The 21,867-nt window shown below is 36.5% G+C and overlaps 1 long non-coding RNA gene across 1 annotated transcript in view; it reads left to right on the forward strand.

Annotated features, from left to right (window-relative positions):
* Positions 1-1,252: 1,252 nt before the first annotated feature.
* LOC135229936 (uncharacterized) overlaps positions 1,253-21,867 on the forward strand; it is a 124,251-nt gene continuing 103,636 nt past the window's right edge. Inside the window, exon 1 of the long non-coding RNA XR_010320608.1 lies at positions 1,253-1,615. This is a non-coding gene — a long non-coding RNA (uncharacterized LOC135229936). The remainder of the gene's footprint in view (positions 1,616-21,867) is intronic.

The following is a 21,867-nucleotide window of genomic DNA, read 5'->3' on the forward strand; positions in this document are numbered from 1 at the left end:
TTCTGAAATTTTCCATGTTTTACAACTTCCTTTCATAAGAAACTCAGCTACTTATATATGCAAAATGAAAATGAGTCCATGGAACATTTGATCTGACCACAGTAGTACCATATTGTAATTGATAACAATAATCCTCATCATCATCAAGCCTTGCTTCTTAACTCCGTTTCACACTTAAGTTTAATACCTTGTAGCCTGCTAAAATGATCTTCATTACAGAGATCACAACAACTCTTCATTTGCCTCTTCAACCCTATAGGATAGCGTAGATTATTAGACCTAGTAGTTCCTGGTTATTTTGTGGAATTCTCAAATTTTGTATAAGTTTGTCATCTATTAATTGGTCTGTTAGGTTTTTGGAGCCCTGGTGGCGCAGTAGTTAAGAACTCAGCTACTAACCAAAAGGTCAGCAGTTAAAATTCACCAGCTCCTCCTTGGAAACCCTATGGGGCACTTTCTACCCTGCCCTATAATGTCACTATGAGTGGGAATCGACACGATGGCAATGGGTTTTTTTGTTTTTTTAGGTTTTTATAGTAGCTACTGAACTTTTATAACCATCTTATTCTGAGTACTTTCTTAAAGTCTCATTTATTAGCTTCCCATATCATCTCACCGTATTATCTCACTTACGTGAAATGGAATTTTTTGTTTATTTTTAAATAAAATTAAGTGATATCCATATACACAAGAGTATTGAAATTCCAGACTTGGCCTTGAAAGAGAACAGTTAAATTAGTATTAGATTTATAAGGCACTGAAAAAACAGCTAAATTATTTTTTTTAAAACTAAACAACAATTAGTAGTTTTTAAGAGGGCAAAATAGACTGTAAAATTCTGGAATTTACTAATTCTCTAAAATAGAAATTGTGCACATATATAAGGAAGGCTGATAGAGATTTTTAAATATAAGATTTGAAAATTGAATGAGGGAAATCAGCAATTTGGAGGAGGAAATATATATTTTTAAGATTCTTGTTCGGAAACTTCTTCAAAAATAATTAATACCTATGGAAAACCTGACTGAACCATATTGGGGACATCAAGTACTAGCTTTTGGAATGCCATATAACTTCAACTCTGGGAAGATATAGTCTTTTCAGACATCACTAGAGAATTAATCATATGGACTGACACTGGATTATGGACATTCTCCATATCCAGTCTTAAGGATTTCAAAAATTATCTAGGACTAATTATTTTGCCCGTAGAAGCAAACTTTTGATTGCTGATCTTCTCAAAATTTATTTCTAAGGGGCCTTGAAAATGATCAGTTATGATTAGCATCTTTATTATCGTAATCTATATTCCAAGGTGATTTTTTACTTTTGATACCATTGTCTCTCCCAACTTTTGTAGAGACTTTCTTTGCCTTGCATACAGAAGAGAACTAGCTAATGGAGGATATGCATACCTGACTTTTTTTCCTCTCCGAAGAAAGGAGAATTCATCCACTGCCACTGTACCTTTTTTCTTTTGTTTTTTGTCTTGCACAGAAGACTGGCATCTCCCTGTGAAGGGCTTGTGGCAAATCTGTCCAACTCCGTTTCTTCCTCCCTGAGAATGATCTGATCCATCATCACCTGAACCAGGGATCACACTCTAAGGGTCCAGGTGAGGGCAAGTCAGTCTATATGTTAAGCTGATTTCTTTTCTGGCCAGGTAAGTCACACTCAGGCATGATCTTACTCGGCATCAGTTAGTTTTAGCTTTTAACGTTTCCTAGTCAGAATTGACTTGACAGCAGTGGGTAGTCCCCAGAGAGAGACACAATTCATCTGTCCCTTACTCCTAGGGCCCACCTAAACTATTAATGCTTAGTCACATCATTATAAAAATTCTCTTTGGTGAATAATGCTGTAGTTTATAGGGAGGGTACTTGCACATCTTCAATTCTAGAAATCTTCAAAGTAGTATGTGTGTGGGGTGAAAAGAGAGAGACAGATGTTGAGACAGATAGGTATTTCTGGTTGCAATTTTAGTGCTGATCCTTGTCTCTGTTTCATCGAATTTCTAAGAGTTTAGAGGAACTGAAAACCAGTTCAGCATGTATCATCTTGGACCTTTGGAATTTTAATAGCTTTAGTTTTGTTTGTAGATGTCTTGGAACCTGAAGTAGATTCAGAATATTGGAGCTAACGTTTGCTTGCGCCCATGGTCATCACAAAGGTCTTTTGTTGGTTTGCCATGGATTCTTTCATTTAATGTCAGAGTGATTAAGGGCAAAGAGTAGAATTTCCCTCTTCTGTACCAACATCCATATACTAGTTATAAGAAGAAATTTATGATTACTCCTCAGGCAAGTGGTCCTAGCTAATTGAAGCCTGGTATTGTACCTCAATGCTATCTTCAAACTTGAGCAGCAAATTAGGTCTGTAGCTATGAGACCATTTTCTAGATAACTAATTTTAAAAAAACGTTTTTTAATTGGGAAAAAATCTACCTTGTACATTACATGTAGTTTTGTTTTAGAGGTGACTTTTATAAAAAAAAAATTTTTTTTTAATCATTAATTCGTTTTATCATGGTAATGACACTACATTTAATTGTGAGGAAGACAAAAGTAGTTCTCCTCTGATACACCTTGTCTCTGCCATTCACCAACACACAAAAAAAAAAAAAAATTTTTTTTTTTTTAGAAGTAAATTGGGCTTTTTACCTTATCCTATTGGCTAATTTTCCAAGTGATTCATAAATTATGACCTGAAGTTAATACACTTCAGTGTCTTCGCTACCGTTAAGGAGAGAGTCCTAGTTACAGGGAATAAGAGAGATTATCTCTTCTGAAATTTTATAAACCATGAAGCAAAACGGTGTATCACTTTTACCTCTGACCTCTTTAGAAGCATTGTTTTGCGTTTATTTCTCAAAAATGTCAGTAATAGCTTTGAGCAAAAGAACTTCTCTTTTTTGCTGGAAAAGCAACTTTTTCAAGTATCTGTTGTTAAAAACCACCTGGTATTTTACCATTGAAACTAAAGTACTTGTTTACTTGATTCTGTATTACTATAATTAAGTTAGCATGGATTTGGAAACCAGATTTGTTGGGCACAAATCTCTTGTTCTTTTCCCCTTATGTTTAGTTTAGTTCATGTAGAATAGAAAATTATTTATTGAGTTTTAAAATGTTTCCATTGATACCTCTCTTGAACAGGAGTGGTATTTATTTCACTCTGCTTCAGATTCTAATAGAAAGTTATTTCCCACTAGATCATGACTATTTTAAGACGATTAGGTTCCTATATGTGCATTGTATGAGTATGTAAACATATCCTAACCAGATCATATAAATACATGAAGTAATTTAAATATTTAGAAAATGGAATTACATTACTAAGCCAGGAATGTCATGCACATTTAAATCTGTGTTGTAGTTTAGAATCTGTCTTGTCGTGAACGCAGTGGGCATGTTTCAAAGGCTTAGTAAGTAGCGCAGATTTCCCTTGGTGCTCTTGGGCTTGGACAAATCAACTACATTGTTGAAGGGTTGTAATTTTGAAGAAATTAACAAAACGGGATGAAGCTTGTGTCTTATATTTGACTGGCTTTGGGAGTACATGTATACCTAAAAGAGTGCGATTTTTAAAGATAACCTTTCCTACTTTATTCCTTCTTATGCAATGGCCTTTCTTTTACTTTTGTAACCAGTAACTTTTTAGTTAGACACATATATGAACGTTAGACATTTCCGTGTTTTTAGAAGTGAAATCGTTACAACATCTGTTTCAATAAATGAATGGAACTAAAATGTAAAGACTTGAAAGATCAGTTTATGGTCCTTAAAACATCAGAGCCAAATCAGCTTTCAGTTATCTACATAGAGGTTTATAGATTTTAAATATACAGATTATAGATTTCCTGTGATAATATTTCTGTTCTATACCATTTAGCACATTTCAGAGATAGCTCACTTACCCTGCCCAGTGTGTGTGTATAATAAGGTGCATGCTAGCTGATTTTACCTTAGGATAAGCAAAACAAAATTAGAAAGGTAATTTTGATATGAAAACTAAGCAACTGATCCGTTCGAAAGCCAAATATGTGATACGTGGATTCTCCCATGCGTAGATAGGGGTACTCTGCCTTTTCTAATACAAGAAGATGCTACTGACCCACCGTAAACTTCTGGGTTGCTGTTTCATTAAAATATGTTGGATTTGGAATAAAACATAGTCTCTTGTTGTTGTTGTTAGTTGCTGCTGAGTCATTCCCGACTCCTGGCGACCCCATTGTACAGAGTAGAACTGCTCCATAGGGTTTTCAGGGCTGTGGCCTTTCAGCAGCAGATCACCAGGCCTTACTTTCAAGGTGTCTCTGGGTAGGTTTGAACCACCAGCCTTTCAGTTAGGTGTCCAGTGCTTAACCATTTGCACCACCCAGGCATTTTGGAGATGGCATGCTGAAATTGGGGAGTTCTTCCCTCATTCTCCCTTTCCACTTAGGATTTGATTGCATTACTCTAGTAAGGAGTAACATTAAAATCATGTTATACATTTCCTTGTGTCCATTTTCTGTACCCTCTGTAGGACCAGAAAAAAACAAAAAAGACCAATGAGTGACATTTCTTCTAAGAAGCTCTTTAAGGAATCTAAGATGCCAGAACAATGCTATCATACTTCCTGAGTAGTGGCAGCATGGAATTGAATAGGAATACCCTACCTAGCTTTTCTTTTGGTGACTCTTACCATTAACCCATAGAAATGTGTATCCTACTATTATCTCTACTATACCTTCAAGTCATTCGTTTGATTATCTGATAGCTACAAATATCTCAAGTTAATAACTACAGAATATTTCAGAAGGGTGGTGCCTGCCTCACAAAATGTCTTTGCAGTTGCTAAAATCTTATTTGACTTGAAACAACTAAATTTAGCCAGCTCTCTAAAATTGTATATTGTTAGAATATGCTTCTTAAAACAAACAAACTATGATTTACTTTCAGTTCTGGAAATATTCAGAAGGATTTGTTATCTCTTGCAGACCTTTCTGCTCACTACTAATGGGATGAACACAATATATCACTTTTATAATAGTGAGCTATTAAAGGCAAGCATAAAGCAGTCTGAAGCCCATAAGTGCTGCCAACAGCTCCTGCTTTAATGAATTCCCTTTTAGATGTCCATTAAATGCTCATGGCAAATGTACTCATAATGGAAATGGCAAATCTAAATGGGTAGATATGAATAATCCATGGAGTTTAAATTCTGTTTATGATCATCTTCACATTTAGTTTTCAAGACAACGCAGTTTAGTTTTCATTACAGTTTGGAATAAAGAGGACAGGGAGTAATTGATTGCTTCAAGCAGATTAAAATCAATGGTTTTCTTTTCAAAGAACCAGTGCAATGCAGTAATTCCAACTTTAAACATTGATTTAGGGTACTCAACACAAAATGTTTTGTGCTGTGTGAACTTTTATATAGAAAGACTAATATTAATTTTATTTCCCTATATATCTATATAGTGAAATATAGAGGTTGTTAGTAGCATGTGCATGACTTAATAGTGATCTATATTAAGTCATTTGATATTATTGCAGTCGTATAATGAATCAATGAGATTCCCGTCATCACTGTAATACTGTTTGTAACCCATTAGCACAGAGAAATTACAGCCCATCATACATCATTACTGTGATTGAGGCTTTATTACCATATTCTCAAATCGCTTGCTTGCTATAAAACTAAATAGACACAAGACAACTATAGGTGGAGTATAGACTATGCATTATTGTGCTACGGTAATGAGGGATTATTGTACCATAATGGGGTGAAACTTATGAGGAAAATTAACTTGGCAGTAATAGAAAACTGGAGACTCTTTTTACATTTGTTTTTATTACTTTAAAGGTCAAATATATTTGTTATACTCAGGTTATTGTTTATGTATTTCATAAATCATAGCCTCTTAATATTTTTTAAAGGTTCCCCCCCCCCGCCCTGTTTGTATCCTTTCATAGTCTAACGCACTTCGGATGCTTAGGAGTGGACTTCAAATCTGCATTTTGCTACTCTAGAAATTGGACATCTCTGCTAAGCCTGAAAATTTGAAGGGTGGGCATTAAATCGTCCAAATTTTTCAGGACTCTGTACATTTTATTAACAGTGTGAATAGGTCAGTGGTCTTCTGGCTCTTCAGTTGAAATAATAAGTATATGAATGCAGCAATATTCAAAGCAATGAAGAGAGGTAAAATATGAAGCAGTTGCCTGGGGCCTGTTTACAAAAGAGTTTTGATGTTTCAAAGAGGGAAGTAGAAGAACTATATTGCCTCTATATTAAAAAATATTCCCACGACACTAGAACATGCTAGTTAAATTGTGCATATGTTCATCAGTCTCCATTGAGTCTTGTTTATGAGCTCTAACATTGAGAGCATGGTTTAGAAGAGAAGAAAGCCAAGCACACTGACTTTTGAGCTCAGGTCATTGCTTGCGTCCATAGCTCTGTCTACTGCAGCATGGCCTTCTGATTTGCACAATGGCAATTTAAATAACAAATGACAATATAAAAATCAGAAACTAGCATAAAATATATTCATGTTTATAAAACACTTTACATATAAATCCTTAGCCAAAGCAATAATAATAACCTGAAAAATTAGAAAAGACAACATAGTCTTCTAAAAGAGGATATCTTGCTTTTCTTGGGTTATAATACCCTTACAAACCACTAAAGCATGACAAGTTACCATTACCACCTTTGTAAAGCATATTTTTTTTGTAGCACATAGAGTGGTTGCAGTGGCATAAAACCTGAACACTTATCAAGGTGTACCCTTACTGCATTGAGAGACACCATGTAAAAGGGGGGTTCAGAATTGGCAGAGGGGACATAGACTTAAATTATGACACACCCGATTCCAACTAGTGTGTTCTTAAAATGTAAGAAACTGTAAAACCTCCTAACTAACCAACTTCATTTCATGCTTACCAGAGTATACAGCCATTTTGAACTATGTGTTTTTCTAACTTTCCCTTGATTCATTTCATCACTTCCGAGCAGTTTCTGTGTAAGAACAGGAAAAGAAATGCAAAAGCAAAATGCTAGGACTATTAAGAGAGGAGAAACATTTGGATACGTTAGAAGGATGCATTTTAAATCTTTAAAATCGTCTGTGGCTCATATTACTCTTAATATAATTTTGAGCAGGATTTGAGGTTGTACTAGATTTGTTACCATCTCAGAATCTTCTGGGGAACAAGGTAGAACATGAATTAATTAAGGTTTGTGTATTTTTTAATTGTTGAGTTTGCGAGATAGCAATAAATAAATGTTAAAAATAATAATAAATAAAATAATAAAAATAGACAATGCATGCTAAGAAGAAAAAACAGGATATGGAGGCTAGAGAGTGCTAGGTGGGGTTGTTTTAGAAAAGATCTTTATACAAGGCTTTTCTAAGGAGATGATATTTGAGCAAAATTCTGAATAAAGTATAGGAGCAAGCCATGATGGCATCTGTGATAAAAATACCCCAGTCACAGTGAATGCGCGCGTTCTGAGACAGAATGTGTGGTACATTTGCAGAGTAGCAAGGCCAGTGTGGCTCAGCAGAGTAAACGGGGGGAGGGAGGTGAAGGATAAAAAAAAAATTCAAAGATGCTTTAGTAATTTTCAAGATTTATAATGAAATCAATACTATTAAAGATTTTTTTTTTTTATTTGGTTAGATTTTTACTATTAAATAGGTAGCTCAAAGTCAAATGGTACTTCTAATAGCTTTCTTAATGTACTGGAAGTAACCTGGTTTTAACTATTTGGATACACTTTTACCATAACAGTTGTTTATATCTTTCATGGCGATTGAGGTTTTTATTTTTGGTAAGTTGTGGCAGAAATTTTCAGAGTGTGAGCTATGGACTTTTCCTTTATACTTTTAGAGCTTATAACTGGAAAATGTTTAAACTTTTATCACTGGTATTGTTTTTCAATTTACTTCTAGAACTCACTAAAAACAAACATTATTTCATTTAATGACCCTCCCAAAGTAGCTCCATAGCTCAGTTAAAGCGTGTGAAATCTTATTATCTTATTTATTTGGGTTGCTGAAAAGTGGAAATACATGGCAAGCAGCGTTTTAGGGATCTTTAATCCTGTAAAAAAAAAAAAAAAAGGGGGGGTCCTTAAATTGAAAAAAGTTTTGAGAACTAATTGACTTCTATAGCAGGAAATGAGGAGCAGAGGAAATGTTGTTATTGTTGTTAGATACCATTGAGTGGATCGGATTCACAGCCACCCCATGCACAACAGAATGAAACACCGCCCAGCCCTGCGCCATCCTCACAATCATTGCTGTGTTGGAGCCCATTGTTGCAGCCACTGTGTCAGTCCATCTCATTGAGGTCGTCCTCTTTTTCCCGGACCTTTTGCTAAGCATGGTGTCCTTCTCCAGGGACTGATCCCTCCTAATAACATGTCCAAAGTATTTGAGACAGTCTTGCCATCCTTTAAGGAGCATTCTGGCTGTACTTCTTCCAAGACAGATTTGTTTGTTCTGGCAGTCCATGGTACATTCATTATTCTTTGAGTACACCATAATTCAAAGGCATCAATTCTTCTTTGGTCGTCCTTATTCATTGTCCAGCTTTTGCATGCATGTGAGGCGATTGAAAATACCGTGGCTTGAGTCAGGCACACCTTAGTCCTCAAGGTGATATCTTTGCTTTTTAACACTTTAAAAAGGTCTTTTGCAGCAGATTGGCCCAGTGCAGTGCGTCTTTTGATTTCTTGACTGCTGCTTCCATGGCTATTGATTGTGGATCCAAGTAAAATGAAATACTTGACAACTTCAATCTTTTCTCCGTTTATCATGATGTTGCTTATTGGTCCAGTTGTGAGGATTTTTGTTTTCTTTATGTTGAGGTGTAATCCGCACTGAAGGCTGTAGTCTTTGGTCTTCATCAGGAAGTGCTTCAAGTCCTCTCACTTTCAGCAAGCAGGTTTGTGTCATCTGCATATCCCAGGTTGTTAATGAGTCTTCTTCCAATCCTGATGCCCCGTTCTTCTTCGTATAGTCCAGCTTTTCAAATTATTTGCTCAGCATACAGATTGAATAAGTGTGGTGAAAGGATACAAGCCTGACACACACTTTTCAGTAGTCGATAAAACACAGGGAAACATCTTTCCGGTGTTCTCTGTGTTCAGCCATGATCCCTCAGACATCAGCAATGATGTATCTCATTCCAAGTCCTATTCTGAATCCAGCTTGCATTTCCAGCGGTTCCTTGTCAATGTATTGGTGAAGTCATTTTTTAATTATCTTCATAATTTTACTTGCATGTGATATTAATGATATTATTTGATAGTTTCTGCATCCTGTTGAATCACCTTTCTTTGGAATGGGCACAAATATGGATCTCTTCCAGTCAGTTGCCAGATAGCTATCTTTGAAATTTATTGGCATAGATGAGTGAGTACTTCCAGTGTTGCTTCCATTTGTTGAAACATTTCAGTTGGTATTCCATCACTTCTTGGAGTCTTGTTTTTCACCAGTGCCTTCAGTGAAGCTTGGATTTCTTTCAGTTCTGTCAGTTCTTGTTCGTAATCTACCTCCTGAGATGGTTGAATGTTGATCAATTCTTTTTGGTACAGTGACTCTGTGTATTCCTTCTATCTTACGTTGATGCTTCCAGCGTCATTCAGTTTTTGCCCATAGAATCCTTCAGTATTGCAACTCAAGGCTTGAATTTTTTCATCAGTTCTTTAAGCTTAAAAAATGTGGAGCATTTCTTCCCTTTTGGTTTTGTAACTCCAGGTCTTTGCACATTTCACTCTAATACTTTGTCCTTTCGAGCCACACTTTGAAATCTTCTGTTCAGCTCTTTTACTTCATCATTTCTCCATTTGCTTTAGCTACTCTGGATTCAGGAACAAATTTCAGAGTCTCTTCTGACATCAGTTTTGGAATTTTCTTTCTTTCCTGTCTTTTTAATGCCCTTTTGCTTTCTTCATATATATGTCCTTGATGTCATCCCACAACTCCTAGTCCTTGGTCATTAGTGTTAAATGCATCAAACCTATTCTTGAGATGTTCTGTAAATTCACCTGGGATATACTCAAGGTTGTACTTTGGCTCTTGTGGACTTCTTTTAATTTTCTTCAGCTTCAGTTTTACTTTGCATATGATCCATTGATGGTCTGTTCCACAGTCAAGCCCCTGGCCTTTTCCTGACTGATGATATTGAGCTTTTCCACAGTGTCTTTCCACAGATGTAGTCCATTTGATTCCTGTGTATTCCATCTGGTGAGGTCCACGTATGTAGTCACCATTTATGTTGTTAAAAAAAGGTGTTTTCAATGACTAAGTCATTGGTCTTTCAAAATTCTATCACGCGATGTCCAGCATCATTGCTGTCACTAAGGCCGTATTTTCCAACTACCAATCCTTCTTTGTTTCCCACTTCCTCATTCCAGTCATCTCCAGTAATTATCAATGTATGTTGATTGCATGTTTGATCAATTTCCAACTGCAGAAATTGGTTAAAAAAATCTTTAATTTTTTTCATCTTTGTCATTTAGTGGTTGGTGCATAAATTTGACTAATAGTTGTATTAACTGGTTTTCCTTGTAGGTGTATGGATATTATCCCTATCACTGATAGCATTGTACTTCAGGATAGATCTTGAAATGTTCTTTTTGACAGTGAATGCAACATCATTTTGCCATCCTGCTAGGCTTAAGAGAGAGCCAATTCTAGAGCAGGAAAGGAGTTCACCACCACCAAGGAAGAAGAGCCAAGAGTGGAACACGTCTTTGGACCTGGGATCCCTGTGCTAAGAAGCTCCTGGAACCAGAAGATAGAGAGAGAGAGAATGCTGCAACAGTGAAGATGATGGAAGTGGTGGCAGAGAAATGGCAGCAGGAGACAGCACATTGGGTCTCCCAGCCCACAGAGTGAGAAGGGTGAATGTCTTCAGGCAGTAGGCTTACCGATAGAGTAGGATGCCTCCGGGCACTTGATGGAGCTAGGTTTGAGGGCCCATGGAGCTAGAGCTGGATGCTTTTGGACCCAGGCTAACTGGCTGAGTGGGGTACCTCAGGGCATTTATCAGCAGAGCTAAAAGAGCTTTGTAACACTTGTCCAAGCAGGGCAGAGGCTGAGGGCCAGAGAGAGACCTATGGGCACAGCTGAGAAGAGGTTGTCTTGATGGAAGAACTGTATCCTGAGCATTCCTGAACCTGAATTGTAACCTGTTACTTCCCTAATAAACCCCATAATTGTGAGTATTGTCTGCGAGTTCTATGTGGCCATTGTAATTAATTATCCAACCCAGCAGAGAAGTAGAGAGTGCCATGGGAGGAACAGTTGGTATGAGAATTGGTAAAGATGGCAGAGAGAGGAAGCATGTCTTACCTCTGCCTCATAGGAATCAGCCTTGGACTGCTAATCTTGATTCTTGTGAAGTTAGAAGAGGTCAGACGCCGCCCACATCCCTTTCTACAGCTAATGTAAAAATTCAAGGCCATGTTATGGAATATTTATTAAGCAGCAAATTATTTCAGTAATTGATGTCACCCATTTATTTATTGTGATCCCTTGATATTCTTGAACTATTATGGGGCACAAAACAGCACATCTCCCAAAACAAAACAAACCACCACCACCCCTCCACAATCTTATTTGTGATAAAATACCAAAATATGTTTTACTCGTTGAAGAAAGTTCTCTATATCCTAGTTAAAATCATTTTTTTAAACTACATCATTAAAGGCAGATGGTATACTTAAATACATTTGTTGTTTTGAGTGTTAATGAAATATTTGTGGTGAAAGAGATGATTAATTAATGCTGGTGAGTTGTTTGAATCAAAGAGGAATTCTCCCTTTGGTAATATCTTGAGGACAATACAGGAACATCAAGAATGATTTTACCATAGTGTCACTCACATTTGAATCATTTTTGAATTCTGAGGTTCCAAATAGTATCCTTCTTGCGTTGCTTTTCTTAATTATTCCTATAAATCAAAACTACAGTGGGCTAAATGTTTTCTAAGAACCATTTAATGATTGCAATAATCCACTTTAGAGAGGGACATCGTCTTTTTATTAGGAAACCAAGTTCACAGAAAAGCGCTATTCTTTCAAATTTGTGCTTTTTACAAAGGGAGTTTATATTGTGGATGTTTGGAGAAATAGTTACATAAAGTCTGCTCTGCCATATTGTAAAAGAGGATATGCAATTTACCAATAAATAAACAAACGAGAAGTATTTACTTAATGGCACAAAAGTGGATGAATATGGGATGACTCCAGAAAGAGATATAGCTGATGTATTGACTGTAGACTGCTTTCTTGTACTTAATGTTAAGCAGTTTGTATCATGCAAATATCATCCTCTATCAGCGAATCGACTCGACGGCAATGGGTTTTTTTGGTTTGGGTATCAGTGACTGACTACAATATTTTCATGCAGATATTCATGTAATTTTGTAATAAATACTTCTTTCTGAGTCAAACATGTAAAATGAAGTATGCTTTCTCTTTTTAAAAAATAAACATAAGGTCACTGTTTTTTTTTTTTTTTTTACTTAAAATACTTTATTCTAGGCATTCCAGGAATATATACTTGATAAGATAGTGATTTCAAACTACTTTATAACCAGCCGAACTGTTTCTTCAAATGAAACTTTACACAGAAGCAAATGGTTGTGGTTGAAATGAGGAGGTAGAGGTTGCAGGGAGCCAGATGTTCTAGTGGCTTGGTCCTTTCCCGCTCTCTGTGTGATGCCACTGAGGTGTCTCTGTCATTCTACACTTCTGAGGAGTGCGTTTTGAGAACTGTGGACATATGTAGGAATTTGTAATTCATAGGCCGTGTGCTCTTCATCTGGCTATTGGATGAGACTTGCCTCATTGTCACTGTTAAACCACGTAGGTTAGCCAGAAGTGACTACAGGCAGTTCCTGGGTTACAAATGAGATCCGCCCCTAAGTCTGTCTTTAAGTCAGATTTGTAGGTAAGTTGAAACAGGCACATGCAGTCCTTATGTAGCATCAGTTAGTCAAATGTTTGTCTTAGTATTATATATTTTACCTTTCTACACATATAAAACACTTAAGAAACACTTCCAAACACACTAAAACATCTTAAACATGGTAATACAGTAAAAAAAAAAATTCACTCCTGTAGAGTTGATTCTGATTCATAGAGACCCTATAGGACAGCGTAGAACTACCCCATAGGGTTTCCAAAGCTGTAATATTTATGGAAGACTGCCACATCTTTCTTCTGTGAAGCTGCTGGTGAGTTCGAACTGCCAACCTTTCAGTTAGTAACCGAGCACTTTACCCACTGTCCCAGGGCTCCTTAGTAATATAGTACGTAATAATAATAATGCAGTAATCAGATTTTTAATGTAATAGACTTCATGGCAGTCCATTCTTAAGTACGAATTGTCTGTAAATCGGATGCTCTTAACCTGGGGACTTACTGTATAGTTGTTAAATAGGAATATGTTTATTGCATACAAACGTTATTGTTAGCCAACATGTTTATCATATTGTGATAATAGGTATGCAGTATGAGGTCAGACACTTCTGACTTTCGGTTTCTCTATATGTATGTAATAAGAGGGAGTTGGGCTAGGTCAAATCAGAAGCTGTTTCTAGCACCTAACATTCTGTTGTTCTCATAGTAAATACTTATTGAACATTGATGGAGAGCCTAGAATTTTTCTGTTATAAGGTAGAGAAAAAGTATTAAGCCATGATCCTTAACTCTGAAGGTTTAAACTCAGATCGGTGAGATAAAGCTAACCAGCATAAAACTATTAGAGACGATGTATAACAAACTATTAATAAATTGTTTTGTTTTGGACACTAGGACCCAAACTTATAAAGAGGCAAGGATAAACAGAAAGACACTATTTTAAGATCCTTAGGTTTTTTTTTTTTTAAAAGTTCTTCTTAGGGATGTTATCTAATTTTGGTGAACTAACAAAGTATATATTTTTGCATTTCCTCCTAAGAACTAGCAATCATTCCTACTGCTGTATTTTTTTCTCATGCTGTCTATAGTAAATATTAATATTTATGGCATTATTATTTTAATGCTTCCTGTGAAATCTGTATTCTTAGAAATCTAATGAGCCAGACTATGGCTTTAATAGCTCGTGTAAATTCAGTGGCATACAGCTTGAACATTAAGATTAAAGTGACAAATTGTTTCTAGTTGCTTGTTGAGTACAAATTAATTTTTTCTTAAGTCCATTCTTAAAATGAATTTTTAATATAACTTTAAGGTCATGTAGATATACTTCAGTGTATTAAAGAAATACTTTAATAATGATTTATTATGTCGAAACTTTATTAGCAGTTTTAACTCATTAAGGTTTATTTTTCTTTTTGTAATAATACTGTATATTTAAGCTATTATGAAATTTATAGACAATTTTATATTTATTTGATGTCTGAATATATACCCAGATTGGTTTTGCTTTGCTCACAAAGGTAAAGAGAATTCCAAATTTACTCATAATAAAAGTATTAGAGAAACTGTCAATAAATTTACTGTTGTAATTGAATCATATGATACCTAAATTGTTGATAATATGATCTGCTCGTTAAACAATAGTGTCTGGAGAAAATGATGGATTAATTGACTGATGGCTAAAGTTTCTCTCAAATATAATGGTTTACCCAGTTTGATTTGATTTGTGTAAAATAACTTTCTCTAATAAACAATTTGCTCAGAGGCAATAGAAGAAATGAATGGTTATCAAACCAAACTTAATTAGTCTATCCTAGATTGATATTACTTGGGGAGTCTTCGTTTTAATTGTGGAGGGCTGGATGCAAAGAGTTTGGTTCATTATTTTTTCCTTTATAAACACTATTGTGTAACTACCTATGGAATAATAACATGTGAATTCATTTTAATAAATGCTTGTAAAGTGAATTAGCTAATTATACCAGGCTAAAAATGATTCCTTTAATTATTTTGGATATTTAACTGGTACTTCAATTTTATTATTGTTAGTCTGCAAATGTGATTTGTATTAGCTCTGCCAAACTAATTATAATGTGTAACTTAACAAACAATTTGAACAGTTTTGTAATGCTTATAATGTTCTTTTCTCTTGTGTGAGAGAAAACATTATTTCTAGTTTACATGAAGATAAAGGTTTGGCACAGATTCAGAGCAAAAAGATGACAAGAAGAAAAGCCCCTCAATATCCAGTGTAATGCTTGACATAATTGTATCTATGAGAAGAATCAACAGATTTTATTCAGGAGAAGATAAAATCAGTGACTCATTAGTTTATCTTAAGATGGTGTTCAGATGGCACAGGAATATATGGTGTAATATAAGAGATTTGATTAATTTTCATTTTACAAGCTATGGAAGAGTTTTCTTCAGGCCCTTATTATAGATATATGGAAGAGCTTTATTCTCATTCTCAAGCAGAAAGATTTATATTAATAACTCATTGTGCATGTCAAAAACAATATTCTTCTTAATCACTTTCACTTAACAGACCTTTCTAATTCTAATTGTTTTTGAATCAGAAATGAATGAGAACAAGGGCTTTAGTAATGACAAATATAGCATCCTAATTTTATCTTTCTGGGGAAAAAAGTAATATATCCTCTTTAAGAATACACAATCTTAAAACCTTCTTTTTTGGAGGGGAGAGGGTAATCATAGTGGTAAAATTCACTTTTTTGTTTTTCGCGTTTTTCTCTTTTTGCTATGAGTTTTAACACAATTGTGGATTCATGTGACTACCATAACTAGGAAACAGAATAGTTCTATCACATTTTAAAAAAAGAAATCCTCCCTAACCCATGTGAGCCACTGATTTCCCTTGCTCTATAGTTTTGTCTTTTTCCAGAATGAGATCATCCACTGTGTGACTTTTTAAAACTGGCTTCTTTCACTTAGCACAATGTCTATGAGATTTCTCTGTTTTTATGCACATAGGTGGCGTAGTGGCTAAGTTTACGGCTGCTAACCAAAGGGTTGGCAGTTCGAATACCCCAGGCGCTCCTTGGGAACTCTATGGGGCAGTTCTACTCTGTTCTATAGGGTCGCTATGAGTCAGAATTGACTGGACAGCAATGGGTTTTTTTTTTTTTTTTTTTTTGTCAGTAAATTGTTTCCTCTCTTCTTAGTTACTGACTAGTCTGTTCCACATGTCTGTCAGTTTGGCGTACTGTGGGGGCTTGCGTGTTGCTGTGATGCTGGAAGGTATGCCACCGGTATTCAGATGCCAGAAGGGTCACCCATGGAGGAGCTTCCACACTAAGACAGACTAGGAAAAAGGACCCAGCAGACTGCTTCTGAAAAGCATTAGCCAGTGAAAACCTTATGAATAGCAGCGGAACATTGTCTGATAAAGTGCTGAAATATGAGCCCCCCAGGTTGTAAGACACTCAAAAAATGACTAGGGAAGAGCTGCCTCCTCAAAGTAGAGTTGACCTTAATGACGTGGATGGAGTAAAGCTTTTGGGACCTTCATTTGCTGATGTGGCGCAACTCAAAATGAGAACAGCTGCAAACATCCATTGGAATGTATGAAGTATGAAGCTAGGAAAACTGGAAATCGTCAAAAATGAAATGGAACGCATAAACATCAATATCCTACGCATTAAATGAGTTGAAATGGACTGGTATTGGCCATTTTAAATCAGACAATCATATAGTCTGCTATGCTGGGAAGACAACTTGAAGAGGAATGGTGTTGCTTTCATCATCAAAAAGAACGTTTCAAGATCTTTCCTGAGGTACAATGCTGTCAGTGATAGGATAATACCCATACGCCTACGAGGAAGACCAGTTAGTACGACTGTTATTCAAATTTACGCACCAACCATGAGGGCCAAAGATGAAGAAATAGAAGATTTTTATCAGCTGCTGCAGTCTGAAATTGATCGAACATGCAATCAAGATGCATTGATAATTACTGGCAACTGGAATGTGAAAGCTGGAAACAAAGAAGAAGGATCAGTAGTTGGAAAATATGGCCTTGGTGATAGAAACAATGCCCGAGATCGAATGATAGAATTTTGGAAGACCAACTACTTCTTCATTGCAGATACCTTCTTTCACCAACATAAATGGCGACTGTACACATGGACCTCACCAGATGGAACACACGGAAATCAAATTGACTACAGTTTTGGAAAGAGATGATGAAAAAGCTCAATATCATCAGTCAGAACAAGGCCAGGGGCCGACTGTGGAACATACCATCAATTGCTCATATGCAAGGTCAAGCTGAAACTGAAGATAATCAGAGCAAGTCCACGAGAGCCAAAATATGACCTTGAGTCTATCCCACCTGAATTTAGAGACCATCTGAAGAATAGATTTGATGCATTGAACACTAGGAACTGAAGACCAGACGAGTTGTGGAATGACACCAAGGACATCATCCATGAAGAAAGCAAGAGGTCACTGAAAAGACAGAAAAGAAAGAAAAGACCAAGATGGATGTCAGAGGAGACTCTGAAACTTGCATTCGAACATCGAGCAGCTAAAGCAAAAGGAAGAATTGATGAAGTAAAAGAACTGAACAGAAGATTTCAAAGGGCCTCTCGAGAAGACTAAGTAAAGTATTATAATGATATGTGCAAGGAGCTGGAGATGGAAAACCAAAAGGGAAGAACACACTAGGCATTTCTCAAGCTGAAAGAACTGAAGAAAAAATTCAAGCCCCAAGTTGCAATGGTGAAGGATTCTATGGGGAAAATATGAAACGATGCAGGAAGCATCAAAAGAAGATGGAAGGAATACACAGAGTCATTATACCAAAAAAATTAGTCCATGTTCAAGCGTTTCAAAAGGTGGCATATGATCAGGAACCGATGGTACTGAAGGAAGAAGAAGTCGAAGCTGCTCTGAAGACATTGGCGAAAAACAAGGCTCCAGGAATTGATGGAATATCAATTGAGATGTTTCAACAAACAGATGCAGTGCTGGAAGTGCTCACTCATCTATGCCAAGAAATATGGAAGACAGCTTCCTGGCTAATTGACTGGAAGAGATCCATATTTATGCCTATTCCCAAGAAAGGTGATCCAACCGAATGTGAAAATTATAGAACAATATCATTAACATCACACACAAGCAAAATTCTGCTGAAGATCATTCAAAAATGGCTGCAGTAGTATATCGACAGGGAACTGCCAGAAATTCAGGCTGGTTTCAGAAGAGGGTGTGGAACCAGGGATATCATTGCTGATGTCAGATGGATCCTGGCTGAAAGCAGAGAATACCAGAAGGATGTTTACCTGTGTTTTATTGACTATGCAAAGGCATTCGACTGTGTGGATCATAACAAATTATGGATGACGTTGCGAAGAATGGGAATTCCAGCACACTTAATTGTGCTCATGAGGAACCTTTACATAGATCAAGAGGCAGTTGTTCAGATAGAACAAAGGGATACTGATCGGCTTAAAGTCAGGAAAGGTGTGTGTCAGGGTTGTATTCTTTCACCACACCTATTCAATATGTATGCTGAGCAAATAATCCGAAAAACTGGACTATATGAAGAAGAAAGGGGCATCAGGATTGGAGGAAGACTCATTAACAACCTGCGTTATGCAGATGACACAACCTTGCTTGCTGAAAGTGAAGAGGACTTGAAGCACTTACTGATGAAGATCAAAGACCACAGCCTTCAGTATGGATTACACCTCAACATAAAGAAAACAAAAATCCTCATAACTGGACCAATGAGCAACATCACAATAAATGGAGAAAAGATTGATGTTGTCAAGGATTTCATTTTATTTGGATCCACAATCAACAGCTATGGAAGCAGCAGTCAAGAAATCAAAAGATGCATTGCATTGGGGAAATCTGCTGCAGAGGACCTCTTTAGAGTGTTGAAGAGCAAAGATGTCACCCTGAAGACTAAGGTGCACCTGACCCAACCCATGGTATTTTCAGTCACATCATATGCAAGTGAAAGCTGGACAATGAATAAGGAAGATGGAAGAAGAGTTGACAGCTTTGAATTGTGGTGTTGGCGAAGGATATTGAATATACCATGGACTGCCAAAAGAATGAACAAATCTGTCTTAGGAGAAGTACAGCCAGAATGCTCCTTAGAGGCAAGGATGGCAAGACTGTGTCTTATATACTTTGGACATGTTGTCAGGAGGTATCAGTCCCTGGAGAAGGACATCATGCTTGGCAGAGTACAGGGTCAGCGGAAAAGAGGAAGACCCTTGGCGAGGTGGATTGACACAGTGGCTGCAACAATGAGCTCGAGCATAACGACGATTGTGAGGATGGTTCAGGACTGGGTAGTGTTTCCTTCTGTTGTGCATAGGGTTGGTATGAGTCAGAACTGACTCGATGGCACCTAACAACAACAATAACAGTCTGTGCCAACTCGTGGCAACCTTATGTTAAACAGAATGAAAAACTGCCTAGTCCTGTGCCATCCTCAAAATCTTTGATATGTTTGAGCCCATTGTTGCAGCCCCCATATCAATCTGTCTCATGGAGCATTTCACTGGTTTTCTGTGACCCTCTGCCAAACATGATGTCCTTTTCTAGTGATTGTTCTTTCCTTATGACGTATCTGAAATAAATAAGACAAGTCTCGCCATTCTCTCTTCTAACCAGCTTTCTGGCTGTACTTTCGCAAGACACATTTATTCGTTCTTCTGGCAGTCCTTGGGTTATTCAGTATTCTTCAGCACCGCCACGATCCAAATGTGTCAATTTTCCTTTCTCATTTTCCAACTTTCACATGTATGTGAGGCAATTGAAAAGACCATGGCTTGGGTCCGGCACACCTTAGTCATCAAAGCAACAACTTTGCTTTTTAAAACTTTAAAAGGTCTTTTGCAGCAGGTTGGCCGAATGCAATATGTCATTGGATTTCTGGACTACTGCGCTTCCATGGACATTGATTGCTGATCCAAGTAGAATGAAATCATTGACAACTTTAGTTTTTTACTCCATTTATCATGATGTTTATTGGTCTAGTTGTGAGGAATTTTGTGTTCTTCCCATTCATGCGTAATATACTCAAGGCTGTAGTCTTTGATCTTCATTGTTGACTGCTTCAAGTTGTCTTCATTTTTAGAAAGCAATTTTTTCATTTCCCTTGGATATATATAAGTGGAATTTCTGATTCATAAGGTAATTCTATATTTAACTTTCTGATGAACCATCAAACAGTTTTCCACAATGGCTGCAGCATTTTGCATTCCTACCAGAAAAAAATACATGAGGGTTTGTTTCTTCACAACCTCACTAACATTTTTTATTTTTTATTTTTTGGATTATAACTATTCTGATGGGTGTGAAGTGGTTATCTCATTGAGATTTTGATTTGCATTTCCTTAATGACCAGTGATGTTGAACATCTTTTTATGTGTTCATAGCCATTTATATATCTTCATTGGAGAAATGTCTTTTGGAGTCCTTTGCTCATTTTTAAATTGCGTTGTTTGGATTTTTGTGGAATGAACAGAGTTCTTTATATATACTGGATACAAAACCCTTATCAGATACATGGTTTGAAAATATTTTCTCCCGTTCTGTTTTTTATCATTTGGGTTACATCAAATCTCTACTTTTCACTTCTCTGCAACTTAAACGAAAGGATCAATCACATCAATTAAAATCATTATCAATTCTCTTCCCCTCTGTTCTGACATCCGCAGCACCTTCGGTACTTCTTTTGACCCTATCCACTCAGAGATAAGTCAGATCTCACAATTTGAAGGACACAGTCCTCCAGATGCCAAGTCTGCCCAAGACTTCACATGCCAGCTACAAGCTTGGGCATTCCAAGACTTCACGTGCCAGCTACAAGCTTGGGAATTCCCAGGGCTTCCGTCACTTCTGACCTGCTGGCTACAGATTTGATGGTTCTCTTAAACCCCCTCAGGATACCAGCTTTAAGCCCAGTGGTTCCCCAGCTCCTTCGCATCTGACCCGCTGGCCGCCACTATTCCCTTGAATAGTTAGGATTCCAACAAATACTTGGGTGCGGGTGGGGTGAGGGCAACATTCAGTCCTTAACAGATACGTTATATGATTTCAGTCTTTTTAAATTTCTTGAGGATTGTTTCATGACCTAACGTGGTCTATCTTAGAAAATGTTTCACATACACTTGAGAAGAATATTTATTGCACTGCCATTGGGTGGAGTTCTGTATATGTCTGTTAGGTATAGTTGGTTTATAGTATTGCTCAAGTCTTCTATATCCTTATTGATCTTTTGTCTAGACCTTCTCTCCATTACTGAAAACGAAGTATTGAAGTCTCCAAGTATTACTTTAGAACTGTCAGTTTCTCTCTTCAATTTTGTCAGTGTGTGCTTCAAATATTTTGAGGCTCTGTTGTTTTATGTTTATTTATACTTATTATGCCTTCTTGATTAATTAACCCTTTTTTCAATATATAATATCCTTTCTCTCTTGTAATAATTTTTTACTTAAAATCTATTCTGTCTGATATTAGTATAGCTACCCCAGGTTTCTTTTGGTTGCCATTTACATTGAATATCTTTTTTAATCCTATCACTTCCAGCTGAATTTTCTCATTGTATATAAAGTGAGTCTTTCGTAAGCAGCATATGGTTGGATCATGTGTTTTCTTATCCATTGTGCCAATCTATGTCTTTATTGGTGAATTTAACCCATTTATATTTAAAATAATTACTGATATGAATACCTGTCTTTTGCTGGTTGCTCTTTGTTTTCCTGTGTTTTGTAACGTTCTTTCCTCCATTCCTCCAGTCCTGCCTTCTTGTGTGTTTGCTTTTTTTTCTAGTGTGCCATTTTGATTCTCTCATTTCCTTTTCAATATTTTTATTTATGTTTTTAGTGGTTACCATGAAGATTAAAGTTAAGATCATAAATTTAGTTTGAATTGATTCCAAGTGAGCTTTAA

Source organism: Loxodonta africana, chromosome 2 (assembly GCF_030014295.1).
Source record: "Loxodonta africana isolate mLoxAfr1 chromosome 2, mLoxAfr1.hap2, whole genome shotgun sequence".
NCBI classification, from domain to species: domain Eukaryota; kingdom Metazoa; phylum Chordata; class Mammalia; order Proboscidea; family Elephantidae; genus Loxodonta; species Loxodonta africana.